Source organism: Enhydra lutris, unplaced genomic scaffold, assembly GCF_002288905.1.
Source record: "Enhydra lutris kenyoni isolate GAN:26980312 unplaced genomic scaffold, ASM228890v2 scaffoldscaffold39, whole genome shotgun sequence".
Lineage (NCBI taxonomy): Eukaryota > Metazoa > Chordata > Mammalia > Carnivora > Mustelidae > Enhydra > Enhydra lutris.
The window spans coordinates 31,843,156-31,854,265 of NW_019154123.1; positions in this window are offsets into that span (position 1 = coordinate 31,843,156).

An 11,110-nucleotide genomic window follows, 5' to 3' on the forward strand; every position below is an offset into this window, starting at 1 on the left:
CTGAGGGTTATGGACCTAAAGAAAGAAAGATGATGGGAACTTCTCCCTCCAAAAGCTCGCTATGGGGTAATTAAGAGCATATTAAAATAATTCGATGGGGCCACTCATTGAACAAATAGTTCTTGACAAAATTTTGTTGGCAAAAATCATATTCTTCAAAGAGCAAAAAGGATTTAGTAGATCCAGGGAAGGATTTTTGTTTTGTTTTATTTCTGGAATATGGTATTTCTGATAGCTTTCTAGGTAACTGAGAAAATTAGGAGAGAAAAGATTGTTCAAAGGATATAAAGTTTCGGTTCTGCAAGAAGAAGAGGTTCTAGAAATGTGTGGTACAACACAGTGCCTATAGTTCACAGTATTGTATCATGTACCTAAACATTTGTTAAGAAGGTAGCTCTCAGGTGCCATGTCCTTAACATAAAAAAAGGAGCAAACAACAAATGGACACAAAGGAAGTTTGGGTGGTAATGGATAGGTTTATTACCTTGAGTGTGGTGATGGACTCATCAGGGTATCAATATGTCCAAACTCATCAAATTGAGTACATTAAATATGTGACCCTTTTTGTAGATCAGTCATACCTCAGTAAAGCTGTTAAAGAAAGAATGGATGGGACAGGGGTGCCTGGGTGGCTCAGTGGATTAAACCCTCTGCCTTCGGCTCAGGTCATAATCCCAGGGTGCTGGGATCGAGCCCCGCATCGGGCTCTCTGCTCGGCAGGGAGCCTGCTTCCCCTCTCTCTCTTTGCCTGTCTCTTTGCCTACTTGTGACCTCTGTCTGTCAAATAAGTAAATAAAATCTTAAAAAACAAACAAACAAAAACAAAAACAAAAAACGAATGGATGGGACAAGTACATTCCAGAGACAAACAAGACAGGGAGGCAGAAGCTGTTCCCGGGCACCCAGAGTGGTCCTGTTAGATCAGATTGGAGGGGACAACAGGCAAGAGTTACAAGAAAAGATCCTTTGGGTCACCTTGACAGCCAACTTAACTTCTGTTTAGTTGGCTAGGCAATGCTACACAACTTTGAAAGTGCTGTTTGGAGCCATTTAATGATTGCTTGTGTGCAACCTAAATCTTTGGTCTCTAATTACTAGTTCAAATTCACCCAGTGTCTTATATGCCAGAAAGTGCTCTGAGCAACTGGAAATCTGGCTTCTTCTGGAGTAATAAGTGACATTGTAATTCCTGATGAATGAAAGCTTAGGAAGATCTACCACAATGGCTTTTCCGATTACTACTTTAGCTGGGATTTGGTATGACTACCATGAATAATTTTCTTGCTTTTGGCAAAATTCAATAACCATGATGGGTCATTAGTTTGAATAAATAATATTTTGGCTTGGGTGAGATAACAAAAAAGGAAATTCCATATCTTTTTTTTTATTATATTTCTTTGAATCACTGAATCACCTTAAATATAAGAAAATATATAGGTATTTTTTTTAGAGTTAGCTTTCTCTTGTTCTTCACTTGGTTGTTACAATATTCTCAGTGATTTAGGAATTGGTGTATTTATCTAGTTGTTTATTTTTCATCAAAGTAATGCATTTACTTTTTAAAAAATTTCTAGTGTAGTTCACGTTAGTGTTCTATTAGTTTCAGGTGTACAATATAATGATTCAACAATCCCCTACATTACTCAGTGCTCATCATGATAAGTATGCTCTTAACCTATTTCACCCATCCCTTCACCTCCCCTCTGGTAACCATCAGTTTGTTCTTCATAGTTAAGAGTTTTTTTTGTTGCTGTTGTTAGTTTCATTTTCTCTTTGTTCGTTTGTTTTGTTTCTTAAATTTCATATACGAGGGAAATCATATGGTATTTGTCTTTCTTAGCATTATAACCTCTAGATCCATCCATGATGTTGCAAGTGGCAAGATTTAATTATTTTTTATGGCTGAACAATATTCCTGTGTGTGTGTGTGTGTGTGTGTACACTGCCCCTTCTTTATCCATTCATCTATTGATGGACTCTTTATTGTAAATAATGTTGCAATAAACATAGGGGCATGTATCTTTTTGAATTAGTGATTTTTTTATTCTTTGGATAAATACCCATTGGTGTAATTACTGGATCATACAATAGTTCTATTTTTAATTTTTTTTGAAGAACCTCCATACTCTTTTCCACAGTGGCTGCACCAGGTTGCATTCCCCCAACAATGTACGAGAGTTCCTTTCTCTCCACATCCTTTCCAACACTTGTTTCTTATGTTTTTTATTTTTGCCATTCTGACAGGTGGAAGATAAGATTTCATTGTGGTTTTGATTTGCATTCCCTAATGATGAGTGATGTTGAGCATCTTTTCCTGCATCTGTGGGCCATCTTATGTCTTCTTTGAAGAAATTTTTATTAATATCTTCTTTCCATTTTTAAGTTGGATTATTTGGGGTTTTTTGGTGTTGAATTGTACATGTTTTTTGGATATATTTTATACACTAATATTTTATCAGAAATGTCATTTCAAAATTCTTCTCCCATTCAGTAGGTTGTCTTTTAGTTTTGTTCATTATTTCATTCTTGTGTAGAAGTGTATTTTGATTTAGCCCCAATAGTTTATTTTTGCTTTTGTTTCCCTTGCCTTAAGAGATATACCTAGAAAAATGTTGCTATGGACAATGTCAGAGAAATTACTGCTTATGCCCTCATCTAGGGTTTTTATGTTTTCAGGTCTCACACCTAGGTCTTTAATCCATGCTGCATTTATTTTCTTTTTGTGTAAGGTGAAAAAGAGTGGTTCATTGTTGTTCTTTTGCCTGTAGCTGTCCAGTTTTCCCAACACCATTCCTTGAAGACACTGTGTTTTCCTGTCAGATATTCGTGCTTCCTTTGTTGAAGATTAATTGGCTGTATAAGCATGGGTTTATTTCTGGGCTTGCTATTATGTCCTATTGATCTATGTGTCTGTGTTTACACCAGTACCATATTGTTTTGATTGCTTTGTCATACATCTTGAAATGTGGAATTGGGATACCTCCAGTTTTGTTCCTCTGTTTCAAGATTGCTTTGGGTATTTGGGGTCTTTTGTGGTTCCATACAAATTTTAGGATTATTTTTTCTTGTTCTGTGAAAAATGCTGTTGGTATTTGATTACATTAAATGTGTAGATTGCTTTGGGCACTATGAGTATTTTAACAATATTTGTTCTCCCAATCCATGAGCATGGGATATCTTTCCATTTGTGTCATCTTCAATTTCTTCAATCAATGTTGTATAGTTTTCAGAGAACAAGTCTTTCACCTTGCTGGTTAAGTTTACTTCTATGCATTTTAATCTTTTTGGTATAACTTGTAAATGGGACTGTTTTCTTAATTTCTCTTTCTGCAACTACATTATGCATTCAGTTTTAAGTATTTCTGTTTCAAATTCTTTATTGTTCTCCTAATGAGTATGTACATGAGTATGTATATAGCACCACTTTTTCTAAAATACCTAGATCCCAAACTAGTGATGAGAGCAGTATAGAATAGTGGATCAGGCCAGGCCCAGAAATGCAGGCAGGATGGATTCTATAAGGCCTCTGCTTTCTGATGTTGGGCAAGTCACATACATGCTCTGGGACTCAATTTTCCTTCAGGAAAACCCCCTGGCTTTCTTGCCTTCCACTAGTATTTACTGATGTATGTTAAGTACGGTGCAATGTGCTGGGATATTGTACATACAGTTCCATTGTGCTTTTCCTAAACCTTAAAGTCTGAAGAGGGAGACCTAAGTTCACCCAGGAGTTTGAATCATGAAAAAAGAATATCCAGGGTTCTATGAGAGCCCAGGGTGAGGAAGTATCAAATCACACTGGCGGATATAAAGATGCTTCCTGGAGGGACTGAAACTGGTGCTGAATTGTGAGTGAATTCAAGAGAACAAGGGGCATGAACTCTTTACAGGCAGGGAGAGCAGCGCAGAAGAATGGACAGAGACACGAATGACATGTATCAGGTACTTGGAGAAAGGGATAAGCATGGGGAGACGTGACACATAGGACTGGAAATGATGAAGGCCCTTTAGGCAAAGCTGTGAATACCACTACTGCTAATGGTAACTATCTTTTATGGAGTGAATTAAAAATACAAGTTAAACATATTCGTGTTTCAAAAATTGGCAAAATTAGTATTGCAGAGAGCCTAGATTTCAACCAAATAGTCATTTCAAATGCATATACCATTTCTCAAATGTAAATAAATATTTAAAAAGATCTACTGCCTTCACTGAGATCTATTAACAATGTCAAGAGATGAAGAAGTATGGAAATGATACTTCCATACATGAAATGTCCTTTCACGATATAAAATTTTACAACTGTTCATTTAAATGTTCACCAAAGTGCTTTAATAAACAGTCCAAATATTAACATATTCTTGAGAGTAATAAGAGTTGAACTACTTAGTAGTATTTATCCTAGGGTAGTTCTCCTGTCTATAGACATTCAAGATATTTTTCATTTCTCAGCACAATTTCCTAAGTATTCAAATAGAGACAATTTTTCATGTTTACTGTAGTAGTAACCTATTAAAACCTGAACAGGAAAAGGGGGGGGGAGTTTAAGTTAGAAATTACAATGGGAGAGAAGTGTTGAAATTCAGTTTACTAATGATTAGTAATTCCAACCATATGTGAAGTTCAACCACTTTTGTTAGTTTTCTTTGCTTGATAACCTTGTGAACCTTAGGAATAATCATTTACATACTGGAAGAGTTATAAGGATTAGAAATAATGTATACACCATGCATAGTATATAGAGTAAGTGGGTAAAAAATTAAAGCACTATCATTTAAAATAAAAGTAAAAGTGCTATCACTTTCAGGCTCTGTGCCAAGTACTCTCCTGAACCCACCTTGAGAGCAGGACAGATGGGGAAGGTGAACCAGTAGGACTTCTGTGGGAGCAGAAGTCCTGGGAGAAGTAGAGCTGTAAGGGCTGCTATCCTGAAGGTTGTTCTAGAGCTCGTGGAGTTAAGGAAGAGAGACAAAGGCCCAGCTGGGTGGTCAAAAGTTGGATCGTGCATCATGCTGACCAGAGAGGTAAGAATGTAAATGCAAGTCAGATGCAAGGCTGGTAGCAAAGTGGAGGGAAAGAATCCAGGATCAAACTGCTGAGTGGGTGAGGTCAAAAGATGAAGATCTAAATTTGCATGTGGCCCAGATTTCGACTGTGCAGTCTCAATTCCAGAAAGTCAAAGTTGGACCCTCAAAGGAGCTGCACTGGAAAGGGTAGGTTTGATGGCAAATATATGTATGAGAGTTGGTCTTTGCAGTGAATGAACTGAGATGGACAAGATAAGTAAACATGAAAAACAGTCAATGCCAAGACAGGGAGAGCATGCTTAGAGTTTCACAGAGGTAAATATATTATGCTGGAAGGTCTTTCCATCTAGGCAATACTCCCGCTCTGACACTGTAGTAACCACTCCAAATGGCCAAGACCTTTGGGGCTAAAATTAAAATTGGTGCCTGAGATACAATAATGGCCCTGACCTAATGGGAATCCTAGGATGGCTGTGGCACCTCCCTCAATTCAGCCCTGCTTTTCCTCTCATCTTCACTCCAGCAGCACAGACTGCACCTCAAATCTGCCCTACACGTTCTCCCCACTTAGAGTTTAGTGCTGAAACTTCTGCCAGAAATGGCTTTTTCTTCCTGGCTGGACTGTTGCATCCTTTAACATTCCCTGTCCCTTCTCTCCCTGGTGAAGAAATGAACTCCTTCTTTTGAGCTTCTGTAGCACTAGTCTGAACACAGGTCATTATCTGTGTTATCTACCAGGTAAGACTGGTAGTCTCACCTACCAACTACGTGTCCCAAAGGCATATACAAAGGCCAAATGTTTAAATTCTGAAAGTGACTGGTTGGACTTCTAACTCTATAGCTCACTTGATGTGTATTTTGGGCAAATAATGTACCTCCTGGGAGTCTCAGTTCCTATCAGTGTTGTTAAGGGGATTTAATAAGATAGTGGGTAGTGGGTAAAAAGATACAACCCAGCATGATGTTAGACAAAAATTAAAGTGTTTGTTAAATTCAATGTATGTAATTCATAATGTAAATATGAATTAGCCAAGTATCTTATACTGAGTTTTGGGGGCAACCTTTGGCTCAAGAAAGAAGTTTGTTTTCCTGCATTATCACACTGTGTCCTTTGGTAAATTCTCTGATGTCACACAAGAACAAGTCATTTTCCTCTCTTAGTAATTTTATTAGAGTGATAAAATGGTGACATTTAAATCTTATTGGATGTATAATCCACCAAGAAAGATTTTTAAGTTAATTTTATAAGCATGTTTTTTTTTCAGTTTTGATTTCTCTTCAGCATTCTGATTTTCAGTTTATCATTGAGATGGATGAACAATTTCATTTTTTGGTTCTTTTTCCATTTCTTTTCAGTTTGATTGCATTCAGATTTGCATGGCCCTCCATTCGGGGCCTGAACGATACTTCTTGCATGATCTTCACCCTTGAAAATAATTAAAAAACAAAACTCAAGTGGAAAAAGGCTCGATTCTGTTGGCGATTCTCCCATCTCCATCTGTGCTACTCAAAAATGTCTGCTTTCTGTACTCACAAGACATTAGTCTTTTGGCACTATTGTCTGGAGCAAATAATGCTGAATGTAATAATAACAAATGGTCTGGCATGTACATCAACGTGGAAACAGGTTTACAGATGCACAGTAATGTACCTGCAAGAATACATCATCTTTTAAAATGTGCATCTTGAACATTTTTACTTTCAGCCAAGAAAAACACCACATCCATTATTAGAAAGGTAGAAAGGCTCTTTGTATTCTGGAAGGATTATTGATAGATGATTGCTATATTTAGCCATGGAAGCTAACATCTCACTTAAGGAGAAAAAAAAAAAAAGCCCTCTATTCAGAGAGTACACCAAGAATTGAGGAATTTTAAGTTCCTTGCCTAAAAGGAGGAAAACAATTGGAACAAAATTAAAGAAATTGGGTAAGAGGATCAAACGGTAACATTCAGTTATATTTAGGACTTGAAACTAGAAAATCTAAATCTATGGAATATTTGTCATTCACTAATTATTTTGCAAATCATTCCTTCTTCCCTTGACTGAGTCAGGATACTGGTTCAGTTTATGAAGGTCTATGGAGCCAAGCAGGGAGATTGTTAGTAGGTACTCTGTGTGTGTGTGTGTGTGTGTGTGTGTGTGTGTGTGTGTGTGTTTGTGTGTGTGTGTGTGAGAGAGAGTGGGAGGAAAGTGGGCAGTTGGGGAGATGGGAAATCCCAAGACCACAGGGAGAAGAAATAAAGAGTTAAGAAAGCTTACATTTAAGAAGATAGAAGTAGAGACCTTTGTTTCTACAACCTGAAGATTTAGAGAGAACTGAGTAAGAATAAAGTAGGTCAATGGGCAACACTGAGAAATCCAGTAGTAGTCGAGTGCAGAACAAGCTCTGCTATTCCAAGTTCACTTTTATTTACTCCCGGGGTAAAATTAATAAGGGATGCACCTGAAATGTAAGTTCCAGGACGTCTTGGCTCCTTCTACAGTTTGGCTGTTGTGGACATTGCTGCTATGAACATTGGGGTACAGATAGATCATAGGGGAAAGGAGGGAAAACTGAATGGGAAGAAATCAGAGAGGGAGCCAAACCATGAGAGACTCTTGACCCTGGAAAACAAAATGAGGATTGTGGAAAGGGAGGAGGGTGAGGGGGATGGGCTGACTGGGTAATGGGCATTAAGGAGGGCACATGATGTGATGAGCAGTGGATGTTATATGCAAGTGATGAATCATTGAACAGTACACCAAAAACTAACAATGTACTGTATGTTGGCTAATTGAGTTTAAAAAGAAAAGAAAGAAAGAAAGAGAAAGAAAGAAAGAAAGAAAGAAAGAAAGAAAGAAAGTAACTTCTAGGAAAAATCTGGTTCTTCATTCATTTAGTCATTGACTCTCTGATTCATTAATGAAATCAGAAAATAATTCTATGTCTACCATGTACTGGGCACTATGCTATATGATAGGAATACTCTTTAGACAAACATTAGTAAATGATAGGCATGAATGAACAGTACTGAAAATACTATGAAAATTCAGAGATAGTTCTTCAGGATAAGTTTTAACTGGAATCTGAAGAATAAGTTAGTTTCCTAGGCTGAGAAAGAGTGAATCCAAAGACTCCCTCCAATCCCATAGCTCTATGAAATTGAATTTTTCCTTCTTTATTTATTATAGCCCTGCATCATGGGCTAACTTGGGTTGCTGGTATGATGTAGGGGGTGAAAAAGAATGGAACAAGTGAAAAGATAGATAGAAGAGAGAAAGGGGCAGCGGGGTAGGTAGAAGAAGACTATTTTGATGGGATTTGTAACTTCTCATTCAGTTTTTGAACAGCATTCATGGGGCCTAGTAGATTACTCTTTCTTCACTTCCACATATTCTTTGTTTTGTATGCAAGTACTTCATATTTCATCATATAGGAAATATCAGTGACAGTGAGATAATGGGTCAAAGGACTGACTTTGGATTCACGCAGTTCCAAGTTTAGTTCTGGGAATCTTACCTCTCTGGCGATCAGTTTCTCATTTATAAACTGAAGGAGTGGGGCTAGAGGAACCCCAGTGGTCCTTTGACCTGTGACATCAATGCTAAAAGGAATGTGGCATCCTGTGTGATAGCCAAGGGTTAGCATGCTTTCTAATAGGGAGTGAGGCTGTGGTCCACATGCAGAGACTCCCAGTGTAGGGGTTGGAAGGGGCCTTATAGATTATGTTGTTCCAGTCTTTTGTTTCACAGAGGAAGAAACCAGGATTATGTCTCAACCCTTCCCATATCATTGTTATAATGGCTATTAATTATTAATTATGTATACCTTGCAGTTCTTCAGAGAGAAGGGAAAAATGTTTATTCAATGAATCTGGAAGGGATTGGGTAGGCTGAAAGGTTTGCCAGTCATAATATATATATATATATATATATATATATATATATATATATATATAATCAAGGGAAAAGCAATTTTAAATTAAGATGGACTTCAAGTAACTTAAGAGAGGGCCTGGGGACATCAGCAGGATCATGGTCTTACAACCTCACGGCCTGGAAGTCAGTATACAAGGAACCCTCTGTGCAGAGTAGCAGATTGGGTCCACCTCTAACTATGACTCTTGTCTTTGCTTCCTTAACATTTAATTCAGTAGAGTCATCTCAGCAGGATAAAATGGTTACAGAGGTTAAAAAAAAAAAGTGAAATTCTGGAAAACATTTTTAAAGATGGCAAATATGAAAATCCATTTGTCTTTTTCCTTTCTTTTAAATTTTTTTTTGGCAAATTGTAGAGTGTCCATGTTATTAGCCATTGGTCATGAACCTCTAAGTTCCTATTAATAATGCCCTTGGGCTAATACACCTGTGGGATCCATTGTGCTATTGTATTCTTTTGCTGTTATTTAATTTCAGTTGGCTGAAATTACTCATTAATCTTTTCCTCCCTTTTTAATAGCAAGTTTTTTTGGCACTGCATTTTACTTTGCTTGGGTAGCCACAGCTGCTAAGTGAATTGGGATTTGAATATAAACATAAACCAGAAAGATTTTCACCAAGTAAGAACACTAGTAGTGAAAGAGATATTTGTTATTAGTCATCCCACAAATGATACACTGTGCTACATCTCTCCGGCATCATGTAGAACACAGTATGGAGGTCGTTTATCGCTGGCAACACATTTAGTATAGTTAGTAACTTTTTCTAGCCCTTTACCAAGATCTTCTGGTTGTGCTTACCAAGTGAAATGAAGAGAGTTCTGAAATAATAGTTTGTAGATTAATACAGCTAGGACAAGTTCTCCAGCCAAAGATTGCACACACATGTGCATATCATTATGGAGAAAGCTGTCATGAAATGGGGCACTAACAGATTTAACTTCTAATTTTGTTTGTATCTTGGTACTGGACTTGGGAAAAGTTGTTTTCTCCTACTGTGGGCCTCAACTTACTTTTCAATTTTGTATTACAAATGTTTGGATTACAAAATGTATTAAATATCTTCAGTTGCAAAACTACAATGTAAATGCTATGATACAAATGGACTCTAGGTATACCCCAATACCTGATAGGTTCTCAATAAATATTTGTTTAATGAATGAATGACAGACTTTGGTTATATTGGTTGACTTTTTAGGACTACTAATTCATGTGCTATATTTACCAGAAAAAATATTGACCTTCCATATATTTGGAATTTGGGGGTGTGTATAGGGTGAAGAAATGGCTTTGTTGCAAATGATTACATGCCTTTGAGGTAGCATTTTTATTGTGCATCTTTTTCTTAAAAAATCTATTTATTTATTTGAGAGAGAGAGCACGAGCACGACAGGGAGGGGAGAAGGGAGAGAGAATCTTAAGCAAACTCTGTGCTGAGTAAGGAGGCTGATGAGGGGCTTGATCTCAGGATCCTGAGATCATGACCCTGAGATCACAATCTGAGCTAAAACCAAGATTCAGAGGCTTAACTGACTAAGCACCACCCAGATGCCCCTTATTGTGCATCTTTAGACTAAAGCTTGGTATACATTTTGTCTCCTTTTATCACCAGAACTCAAGGATTGGCTTAGTTTTCATAATGATTCCAACAAGATTTAAGAAGTTACTTTTGCATGTCATTTGCCATGTGATTTCTTATCCCCAGAAGGGAAAAAAAGGCAATCGGTTGAAAAGTGTTGTTTTTCAATATTCTATCTGGACTGATCATTTCAACCTGTGTGTACTTGGGACCTAAACATTAATGAGATTGGCACACCCCATTTTAAGTGGGCATTATGCCAGTGTAACAGATGGGCCTTGAAATTGTCAGTTGATAGCTTGTGTATAAATCTCTAATATTGTCAAATGGACAAACTCCTTAACAAGAAATGTCAAAAATGTTTGGCAGTTGGCTTCCAGATGCCTTACCCATGCATCATTACTCTGCCTCACCACTCTGCAGTTCTCTTTAGACTCTTAATAGTCCCCTGAGAAATCAATGTTAAAGCATGTGGATGGGTGATTCCTTGGCAAAATACACCCTGATGACCTGTATACTTTTCTGCCATTTTTCATCTTTCATAGACTGTTCCTTACCTCCATTACACACCTGCCACAAGAATT